The following is a 12717-nucleotide window of genomic DNA, read 5'->3' on the forward strand; positions in this document are numbered from 1 at the left end:
TAGAAATAATAAAATTAGATATCTTTCAACCTCCCTTATTTTCAGAATATATTCTACTAAAAAATGAACTTGGTTAAAATAATAGTATGGAAAAATAAGTAAAATTTTGCAAAATTTCTACATCAGTAATAAATATTTTATGACAAATAAGCTCAAATTCCAAGAAATTTCCAGAACTTAAAGATTTTTCAAATTCCAGGTTTTCCAGTGTGCATGGAAATCCTGATAACTGTCAACTGAGCTTTCGTTTCTGGGTTATATCCATATACCCAAGATTCATCGACAACATGGTCTTAACAGATTTAGGATCACATTGGTATACTACTATGCAACATCAAAACAAATCTTTTTCTGCTCAAGTAAAGCAACTTTGGCACAAATTTCATGGTCTGTGTCTACAAGCTCAATTCATCCTTTAAAATCAGGTGAACTCATCACTAATCCGAATGTCCTTTGTAATTTCTTAGTCAGCAGATGATTTTCCATGTCAAATTGCATATATTGTTAATGATATTTGGAGTTCGGCTTGTTAATATCCTATTGGTGTGTTGTTCACTCTCAACTGAAGTGTCACTATTTTGAAAATTATTATTCCATTCTGTAATATTTATTACCCCTGTAGCTTCACTCCCAAAAGTCTGCTTAATCTTCTTAATCGTTTTTCTTTGTGTTTCACTAAGCTTTTGGCAGAACTTGATATAATAATGTTTAGTGTATATCATCATTATGCACAAAATAAAATTGCAACAAGCCCTGCAAAACTCATGCATGCAATAGCTGCTGAATAACAAATGACATCCTCTATGCAATTACAAAAAATACACGTGGAACATAGTCCTGCACTTTTACCAAACTTTACTGATCACATTCAAGTAATTTTCAAGAAAAAGATAGGTATGATACTTTTGAACAGATTTCACCAAAACACACACACACACACCATATACAAAGAGTTTGGTTTCAAATTGAAACTGTTTATTGTATTTAGCGTGTATCTAATCTTTGATCTGACTTGTCTTAAAGAACGAGGCATTTTACCAAAATGATCTGATATTCAGAAAAAACTTCAGGTATCAAGAAATAAAAGGAAAATTCTTTTTACATACAAGATAAAAAAACATCCTTTACTAAGCACATAGAGTATGGCATAATAACTATATCTTTGTAAAAAAAAAAACAAATGGAAATTAGAAAAATGTTGTTTAATATGAATGATTGGTGTAATTCCAGGGCAGCTCTACTCAGTTACAGATGTGTTTCTTTAATTACACTGAACCTTTATAGAAAGAAATCTTTAGTTTTTCTTATAGCCTATATTGTTGGTAAATATGTTCCTTTATATACCTGATTTTCTAGGCAGTACACTATACTATTCAAATCATTCATAACATTATGTAATATTTACGAGATGAATTTTAAAATAGTTTATTTAACTGCAATTAAATTTTTTTTTTATTAATTTCACCTAGTTTATAATTTTATTTGATAATTAGAAATGAAACTGTTTATCTTACTTCTTGTTTATGGTTATATGTTTAATATAACCAGACTTTGTGTTTTAAAGATTCTTCTCTGTTACACCTAATAAATTATTTTCAAAGATATTTTTAACTTTTTAGAATACTTTGTATAGTTTTATTTACACGCTATTTAATATAAACAATTCCTACAATTAAATAAAAAATATGTTACAAAAGGATTTTGATGTTTACTTAATAGCACATATTTGTCAGATCATGTGACTCCACAAAATAGGAGTATATCACATTTGGTTAAAGACAGGGATCAGTAAGTTCTTGTTTATTATATGTTCTTATTATATAATGTTTAAAATTACAACAATCAGTTTTTACTTTTTTGTAACCAATTTCTTCTATGGATTTCACTACATTTTTAAGAAACCTAATTAAAGTAATTTGCATATTTTATTAATTTTGAATATTTCAACCTTTTATGTTAAAAAATCAAGTCTTTTAAAATGTCCTATTCTAATTTCTTTAGAGCATATTAAAATTTTAAAAATGTACTTTCATAATGAATGTCCCCTTATTTCTCTAAAATAACACTAATGAATAATAAAAGAAATTTTCTAAAAAAAGGTTTTCTTAAAAATTATAAGATTCTAATCCCTACAAGAATTAGGTTAATTGTATATAATTTTTCTGGTGATTTGAAAAAATTTCAGACATAAGTTATATCAATAATCAGTTTATTTTCCTGTTAACAAATAAAAATAAATAAAATCTTACATTTTTTTGTGGTCCAGGCATGAAGAGGAAATAGTGCTTTGGTGAGGAATGGATTCTTTTTAGAAGGTTCCAAATACTGAAAAATTTTTAAATATTTATTACAATTCCTAGTGTTCAGTCATGAAAAAAATTATTTAGATAGGTGTTAAATAACTAAATTTTGGGTTAGGTAACAATCTACAAATCTTACAATCTCTCTTTCTATATAAAAGAAACAAAAAATTGGAACACCTATTTAAAAATACAACCCTACAAAGATTTAACAAGTAAAACATAACATTATCTATACAATGTCTGAACATTATTTATGTTTCATAAAACACGATTTTGAATGCTTTTGAATAGATTATTATTTAATTGGTAGAGTACGGAATAGAGAGGATGATCAGAGTATACCAGAAGGAAAAAGCATTAATTGAAGGTAGAGCAAGGAAACAAAGAGGTAAATTGCTTGACATTTCTTGTAACAATATTTATTTATATCTTAAACAGTACTAACGTATGCACACACATCGTACACAAAATGACAATCGTATTTGCTATCTGATTTTGTGTAAATCCCCTTCACTTAAAATTCTCAACATATGCAGCCCCCTACTGCAAGATTTTTATTATAATAGTAAAAAAAGAAACTATCATTCCTGAGAAGACAGTAAACTAACCAAATCAGGACCAATCGGTTGATTGTTCCTTGCCTGTTCCCTACCCTTTTGTTATCCTTATCCTTCTTACTTAGGAACTTAGGTAAGTATTACGGTCAGCTGCCCTGGTTCCATCTATGTACTATGCTACCACCTACAGATTGGTATCAGTAAGACCTTGCCTGAAGAATTAGTCAAGGACTCTTGTTTCCTATGAAGGGATTGCACAACAAGCCAAACTAATGGTAAAGCCAGCCCTCCTGGCTGGAAAGAAAGAAATATGGTCACTGACACAGTTTTAGAACTAAATTTGTCATTCATATTTACTTTAACATATTACTAGAGCAAGATGTACGGCTGAAAGCTCATTAACAATTTCAGTGTGAACATAAGAATTATAGATTAATGCATTAAAAAATATTCATAAAATGTACTAAAATGTTTATGAAATTACATTAAAATTTACACTTTTTCAAAATAATAGTAAATGAATTCAAATATTGTTTATGTAGTTTAAAAATATATACTATACCTCTTCTAACGATGTTTCACATCCAAAGATCCAAAGCAAATCGCTTACATCATCATGCGATACAGTTTCAAGTGAAATACCAACCTAAAAAACACAGATAAAAAGTCATTTTAAGGAATATTAACTCAAAATAAAACAAAACTTTTATAGGATAAACTTTTTATTTAAAAAGTTATATAAACAATATATCAAAAAATATATTTTAAGATGATCAATATTATGGCAAAATTGATATAAAATTTGATTATTATTATTAATATTATGAACTGCTATGGTAGGAGACAAACACATTTAACCATTTATAATGTAAATACTCTTGATGGTTCAAACCAGTTCATGATATGTCATTCATCAACTTCTTCATTAACTCATTATTAACTTATTCCCACCATCTGCATTTAGCCATTAACCATCTGTATTTATAAACCTTACTGAAAACCACCAACACTATTTGAAAGGTATATTTTTACAGCTTTTACATCTTAATTACATAATGAGAAAACTGGTCTTCTGAGCAGATTAAACATATTGCTACAAGGCTTGTAGCAATGCGATTAGATCACTTTTAAATAAAAACTAATTTTTTTCTGTATTCTATCAAATTTATATCGATAGGAAAAAATGAATAAGTTATACGTACTTCATAACTATTAACAACTGAAATAAACATATCAAAAATCTCTCAAGATTACGCTGAGTCGGTTATAAAAAATTCCTTTCGACATGCTGAAAGGCGGAGGTATATTTCACCGGTGCTAAGTAAGAGATAAAAACGATTTCCACCTTAAAGTTAAGAAAAACTACAAATTTACTCAATATGACAATGGTTGCACGTGAAAAAGGTTTCACATGTTTAGCATATGACAAGCCCCCCTCGTCATCTTACAATTCCAGCAAAATTTTGGTCATCCCTTGTCATAAGGGTTGGTCATTGTTTCAGACAAATATTTTAAGTAATGTTTAGAGGACTGAAGACCACTTTCAACCGATTTGATACTGTATCTACTAAGGGAGGTATGATTTTTTTTTGTCTTCGAAACTCCATTCTTCCCACCCACTGGGCCAATGGTTGGTGATATCAAAAAACTTTACTTAGATAAGGTTTAGGCCCTTATCCAAAGAATAGTAGGAACTTTAAATTAATTTGATATTTTACTTAATAAGAAAGTTACAGAGATATTTTGTTTTTTTGAAAAAGCTTCCCCCCATGGCTTGATTTTACCCATTTAGGAACTCTACCAAAATTTTGGGTCATTATACTTTGTGTCAATTTGAAAGTGACTGGCACAAGATTATGGCAGTTATCGTGTCCACAAGAAAGTGAAATATATATATATACAAATAATGACATTTTCTGGAAATTGAATCATGGTATTCGTTACAACAAGTAGATGCTGGTTCGTTACAACCAGTAGATAAACTGGATGGAATTTTGTATTGCGTTCTGATCTTATTAGATTGTGTAAGTTTGAAAATTTTGACTACGGTTATCCTTGGGAGAATTGCTAAATTTTTGCATCCTTTCTTCCTCTGTTCTCTGAAGGCCTTGGCAGTATCTTTTGGTCTAGCAGGGATGCACCTGCTGGGGCCTTAGTTTATGAAGGGGATAACACAGTCTCTTTAAGTGAGTTGCAAAGAAATGCTGAGGCAGTCACCTTTCTTGTATACAGACTGAGATGAAGAAGAGAAACTGGATTTTATCAATGTTTCTTCTTCATCTTTTTCCATTAACTCTGGTTTCAGGAGATGAATTTCTTGCTTCTTAAGTCTCTTCTTTTTTTGTTTACCTGACTTACTGAGTTCAATGGTTGTAATTATTTACAACTGGTAACATTATAACCGCTTCCTCATCTGATCATTATTGCCCGCCCTTATCCCTTTTTTCTTTTCTGTTTAGTCTCCAGAATCACCACAAGGTATTACTTCAGAAGATGAATGAGGATGATATGCATGAATGTAAATGAAATGTAGTCTTGTACAATCTCAGATCAACCATTTCTGAGATGAAACCTAACTCCCAAAGAGTACCGATATCCAAAATCTAGTATTCAAAATCTCGGTATAAAAGTAATTGCCCCTATCCCTGACCTTTGTTTATTTCACTTCTTAAAATTATTAAAATTATTTTTATATGTGATATGGTTGATGATAGCAACACCTCTCAGTCTTAAAACATTTGTTTGTCTTTTTCATTATTTAAAATAAAACATTTTAATCTTCAAGTCCCAGCAATGCAGTTATGAATGAAATTTTCTTCTATTTCATAACGTTTGAGTATGTTAATAAGCAATTCTTTTCTGAAAATTAAGAATATCAAGTTTATTATTAATGTCGGTCGATTACTGGCAAATATTGGTTCTACGTTGATGTGGAAAGCTTTTATAATATTCATTATATCTTAGAATGAAATTGTACCCTGTTTGACTGATGTAGAAAATTGTGTGGTTTGAACAATTCAGTTTACATACTACAGAATAGTGAAATATTCCAGGTTGTTTATTTTCTGTGTAAAATTGTTTATTTTGTCTGATCAATGTTTGAAAAGCCACACTGCATCCAGATTTTTTTAATTTATAAGCTATTTTCTCCGATTCTTTATGTTTTATATATATTAATATGATGTATTTTTTGTTTCACTTACCTTTTTTAGTATTTTTATTAATTTTGTATAAGACTATCGATGAGTGTGCTGTTACACAGAATGAGATCTAGGTGTTAGACATTCTGTAGTGAAGAGTCCTTATGTGCTCTTTAGGGGACATGAGTAGATTATACTTAAGCAGATAGTTTATGAGGCTGATTACTTAAGATGTTGTGGATGAGCATGTTAATTATCTATTGTTCTTGGTGTATTCTGAAAGTATGTTTTTGTTTATTCTTTTGTTAGGTAAGGTCAAAATTATTTTTTATTATCTTTAAAGTTTAATTTGTGGCATTTTCTTAAAGTATTTTAATAGTAATTCACAATGCTTCGTGTTATCTTAGGGATCATTGACTTATATGTTTCAGGAAATTATTTTACGGCCATATTTGTGTGTAAGAAGTTATTTTTGTTCTATACTTTGAAAAAAGATTTCTACTATAATGCTGCATTATATAGGTTTGTAATAAAAGAAAAATAACAAGTAGTGATTAAAAAAATAAGAAAACCATGAACATTTAATACAGAGATAAATTGACTTACCAGCCTGGATTTTCAAAAATATTTCTCATTATAGTATGCGGGACGCAACAATTATGGTATCCCATACCAATATATGACCGCCATACTTGGTTAAGTTCTGCAATTTTTCTAATTTTTTTTATAAGTTCATATTCACCTGTAAATTTAAATATGAATAATAATTTTTAAATTAATCCCATAAAGTTAAGTACAAAGCACTTCATATCCATCCCCAATAAATGTTCTTTGTGCACCTCCCTAAATCGAATTAATCTGCAAATGAATTAATTCATTTGCAGATTAATTATTTTAAATATAATTAATTTTTAAGATATAAACCACCTATATGCATCCAATCCATCTCTGCTGATTGGTCAGAACCATTTCAAGGTCAGTTGTTTTCTAACAAGTATTTTATATATTTGAAAGTTGCACTTTATTAATTATTCTTTTACAATACTTTATAAACAATTATTTCAATTCATCGCGTAATATATATTTCACATTGCAAATGCCACAATACATAAGATATACAAATAGATAAAATAAATCACACATTTAAAACAATAATTAGTTCATCAGTACTAAGTGTCAATCAAGAAGTAATCTACAAAACTTTCCAACATCCTGATACTGCAATCAGGGTATTGCAGGAATTGCCCCTCTCTACAAAGAAAAGAATTAAACTAACTGTTTAAGCATTATGAACTTTTATTTGGGAGTTATTCAAGTATTACAGAGTCCTTAACTATAAGAAAAGACCAACAAACTGTTTTCAATTTGGATTAGGAATTTTCGATTTAATGTGCTGGGTAGAAAATAGTAATGGTCACCTCAAATTTAAACGATCAAGGGAAAAATTTATGTTATTCTGTTTGTTAGATGACAACATATTCAAGGATAGTCGCATATAACAATATAATAACATTGATAGCCCGTTAACCAGTTCTGTTCCCTATAATTAAATTATGCTACATAAATTCTGTGAGAATGGGAGTTCAAAGAATCAAAGGGATTCTGTAAACTTAAATTTAATAATATTAATTTTATTATTGATAAATTAAAAAGATAAATTTAAAAATTTTCAGGGATTTTCTATATTTACTTGAATTTTAAGACATTCTCAGGATACCCTACTTATCCTGGGAGGATGTAGGATTTTAGTGAGGCATTTCATTTATGTCACAAAATTTAAGACATTATTCAGATATGAACTGCAACCTGCTATATCTCAAGATATCCCCTCAACATTCTGTATATCTCAATTCACAGATTGCACTTGTGGAACAAGTTTTGAGTTCCAGAGACATTATGTGTTGCATCAACAGAAGTATAAAAAATATTTGATTCATCAAAAAACAAACAAAAATATGATGGGATAAAATTCAAATAAACTGCAAGATTTTCACAATTTTATAACTTTAAAATATTTTAATAATATCTATAGTAGTAGCAAGATCACAAAGCAAAGTAATAGCAGTAACTGATGGCTTGAAATCTTTTACACTAAATCAGCTCTGCACATTTATGTTAAAAATCCTGATCGGTGTTGGTGAAATTTTTATTTGCTTTTGTTTGTTTGTGCTTTTATATTTTGTTTTACAATTCTTTTTAATTGAAAGTACGGTTACAAAACTTTCTTAGCTGTAATTAATTCCACCACCTTGTTCAATTTTCATTAAAATTTAACATCATCGATATTACGTATATGCAGGTTATCATATGAAATTTCATGAATGTATGTTAGACACATTATGGTAGATAAATGCCAACACCCAAACAAATACACACCTACAGAATTTTACCCTTTTTTTTTTAACTCAAAACAATCAGAAATTAAAGAAGTTAGATCCCCAAAATTTTGACTAATTGTCAAAAAAAATTGTCAAAAATTACTTATACTTATTTATTTATTATAATGTGCTTATTTTTTTATAATGTGCTTATTATATTTTGTTAGGTCTCTAAAACATAAAGCCCAATAAAGAATTTTCATATCATTTTATGATTAACTAAAAATGAAACAGATACATTTTACAATAAAATGTTAATTGGAATATCTCTTTTATATATATATCATGAAAATGATATGAAAATAAGTTGTCATCCAAATTATCTTTGAACCAGATCTGTTTGTCAACTAAATTAATGTTATTTGTTTAAAAATAACATTATTATATATATATATATATATATATATATATATATATATATATATATATATATATGTATGATTGAATGTATGTGTGTGTGTGTGTGTGATGACATCTTATTTACGTGGTTTTAAAAAAAAATTACCACTAATAATTTTAATTGAAATCATAGTGCAACAATGACAGCAGCACTTTTGCTGAAAACATTTGTGTTGTCAAAAGGATTTAAATAAAATTCTTAAAAAATACATAAAGCCATTAAAAATGTATTACCTAAAGGCTCATCCAAATGTAATGGTCTTCTCAGATTTATATTATCAGGAACCGCCTTACTGCTTAATTCATCCAATGACTAAAAAATAATAAACCACAAATCAATATATTCTATTTCATAGTGCAATTTATTCATAAAGTTTAAATTACAAACTAAATTAATTCAGACTGATATAGACTCAATATCTGTCATAAAAATTTAGTACACACAAAGGAAATAGAAAATAATTTTGGATATGAACATCAAAAAAAAATTGAAAAGAAACTTCAGTTAGGAATTTACAGAAAACCACCAGGAGAATGCAACAACATGATCAAGAAAACATCATTAGCAAAGTAATGAACACCATTATATTAGTATGCTATTGAAAAGTAGTACATACAATAAAAGCCCTAACATAAATAAAAAGATAAAAGAAATGACCAAATATGTGATTTTAAGTTAATTTAATTCATCTTTTTGCAAGGATAATTTGGATAAAATGTTTATCAGTTAATGAAACAGTCGTATTTTAGCCATATATTACTATACAGACAAAATAGACAGACATTAAGAATATGACTTTAATACTGAGAAACTCTATTTGCAGTCATTACCTAATAATTTTTGTTAATCTATTTTTTTTTTTTAATATTTTGCAGTTATTTTTAATATATACGAGTATGTATACAGAGTGGTGCAAGAAATTATCTAACATTTGGTTTTGTTAAAAAATATTTATTTGAATCGCGATACAGAAAAGTAAAATACAATGTGTTTAGTATATACCTGGAGATTATGTTCTGCTTATCATATGTTCAATATGACCACCCTCACATCTAGCAAATTCATCAACATGAACTCCTACATTGTTAGTAACTCGACGACAAATATCCTCAGTTATCTCATTGCACGCCTCGATGATCGGGACCCACAGTTCCATCACTGTACAAGGATGTTTAGGAAAATTTTTTTCCTTCTTTAATCCCCAAAGAAAATAATCACACGGATTCAAATCAGGACTGTTCGGGGGCAGTTCTATTCGCACACAAAACGATTACGAAATCGGTTTGAAATGACATTTGCGTTAAAAGTTTCATGCAAAAAGTCTAAACCAACATTAGCTGTGAGTGGTCTGGCTCCATCCTGCATGAATAGAGTTGCTGTACGTCCTGATTTTTTGAGACTGTCACTTGTTTTATCCTCAACGTCCTGGTGTCCCGAGAAGGATTTTCAGGATATTAAATTATCCCGGTTTGGTAAATAATGTAAACATTATTTTTCGGAAGACAAATTTCACTCTAATTTAGGGAAATTTTATGCGTTGAGGGTTGACAACTTCTGACCTGCGCGCCTGCCTGCAGACAGCAGACAGCAGATGTCAAACCAAAACAAAAGCCAAATCAAGGTTAGTCACTTCACTGCTCACAGACAGTCTGTGTCATTACTGTTATTTTGGAGTTTAGGCTATTTCATTGTGCACATATTTAAGTTGCTGCATGTTAGTGTAGCGTTTGCATGTACAATGCCAAAATGAAAATGTCATTTCAGAGAACAATATTCTAAGGTGAACTTTTATTAAAAAGGAGAAGAATGAAGAAGAAGCATATTGTTCTTTCTGCAACAAGTTCATCTCAGTAAGTCACGGCATTAGAGCTGATCTGTTAAACCATTTAAAAACAAACATAAAAATAGCATGTACGGTGTGAATTCTTCTAAGATGATTGGCGAATTTTTTTGTGAAAAAGGATTCGAAAGAAGAAATAATCATAGCTACTGCTGATCTTACAGCAGGTACCATGTTGTAAAATAGCATCGCTCTTTTAAATCAGTTGATTATTCAAATAAGTTAAATCCGAATATTTATCCCGACTCTAAGGTTGCAGTAAAACAATAAACAGCACGCACTAAAGCTACTCATTTATCAGTTACATGCTTTCTTCACATTCAGTTAGTACTTGGGTTTCAGAATTAGAAGAAATTCCATATTATGAAGTTTCAACTGATGCTAGTGACCATAAAGCAGAAAAATATTTCCTGTTGTTGTTCAATATTTTAAAGAAGATGATTATATTACCAGTAAAATAATAAAGGTTTCATCACTGAAAGATAACAGTTCAGATACCATAACCATCTACTGCTTAACAAGCAAGCCTAGCTGAAGTAAACCTCCCTTTAGATAAATATTCGTCATTTTGTGGTCATAACACAAAGGCTAATTTTGGAGGTGCGAACCACAAAGGGGTAAACAACATTTTCCACAAACTGCAAGGTAATTTGCGGAAAGACATAGAGGGGATTGGGTGCCCTGCACACACATTGCACAATACAGTTTCTTGTGCAGCTGATGTCCTTGCAATGGATTTTGACACAGTAGCTGTCAAACTGTTCAACTACTTCTCTACACAAGCAGAACTGAAGTTTCTGTGAGTTTGTTGATATAACTTACAAACAGTTGCTTTACCACTCAAGAACAAGATGGGTATCTCTTACGCCTGCAGTTGAATGAATTTTAAGTTTACAGGAAGCTTTGAAGGTGTAGTTCCTCAATCAGGAAAAATCCCCTAAAATGCGCATGGACTTTTTCTCAACCACACTAAGTGAGGCTTATATGTGATTTCTCTACAAGCAGCTGTCTTTATTTCATAAAAAAAAAATAAAAACAATTGAATCTTCAAATATTCAATTATTGAGGTTAAATCAATTCTCGACAAAACTTTGAAGGCTCTTAAAGAACAAAAAGAATCTCTCTTTATTGCGTTTAAAATTAAGCAAATAATTGTTAAAGAGAAAGAAAGTGATAAGATGTTTAATGGGGAATGTAAGGAATTTTTCCAGACAGCTTATGGTTAATTGGATAAGTGGAGTGAGTCCCTTCAGCACTTATCCACCTTTAACTGGATAATGCTAAAGCCAATCCCTAATTGGGATCAAATAGAAAAAAATCAGACATATTTTACCTCAAAAACATTTCTTTCCCAAAAAGTGAGGTTTATGATCAGTTTCTTTGCCTAAAGAGCACGGTTACAGTTTTAATGGACAAACAGCATGACGAAGGAGAGCCTAAATGGGAGAATTTAAACTCAAGTGAAAAGTAGATTAGGTGCTTTGAGAGTATGGATAAGCATCAGTATTCTCACTTGTTGAAAATGTTCCAATACTTATTTTTAATACCAGCTCACATGCAAACGTGGAGAGAATTTTTTCAGTGATGTCATCTCAGTGGACTAATGAGCCAACGGCCTTTCAGTGAAACAGTTTAAAACTTACTAATTTGTCTGTATTACTTCAACAAAACCTGTGTTGAATGTTATAATTATGGGAAAAATCAACCAGATCTTATAAAAGCTGCAAAGTCATCTGATAAATATGAATGTGCACTGGTACTCATACTTCTTTAGACTTAACTATGAACTTAAGAAGTATCCTGAGTTTTTAAATGAGCAACATTATAAACATCAGCAGTATCTCCAGTGAAGATGACTATCTCCAGTGAAGACTATTTTGCTCTCAAAGGACCTTTGGAAGAAATATTTTCAGTATTTTAAAAATAACTTTTATTAATTTCTAACAAAATATTAATCTTTCCAACAAACCAAACAAATTGTTTTTATACGTAATAAGTGTGTAAGCAAAAAGTATAAAAAGTGCAATTTATTAGATTTGAAAAGTTCTCTCAGATTTTAACAAATGATCTATTTTTTAAGATACCAAAGTAAGCAGAAA

At 29.7% G+C, this 12717-nt stretch overlaps 1 pseudogene; it reads right to left on the minus strand.

The window, feature by feature from the left end:
* The window catches only part of LOC142326572 (glycine dehydrogenase (decarboxylating), mitochondrial-like), a 34385-nt pseudogene extending 23593 nt beyond the window's left edge, over nucleotides 1-10792 (minus strand).
* Nucleotides 10793-12717: the final 1925 nt, after the last annotated feature.

Source organism: Lycorma delicatula, chromosome 6 (genome assembly GCF_047948215.1).
Source record: "Lycorma delicatula isolate Av1 chromosome 6, ASM4794821v1, whole genome shotgun sequence".
Taxonomy (NCBI): Eukaryota; Metazoa; Arthropoda; class Insecta; order Hemiptera; family Fulgoridae; genus Lycorma; species Lycorma delicatula.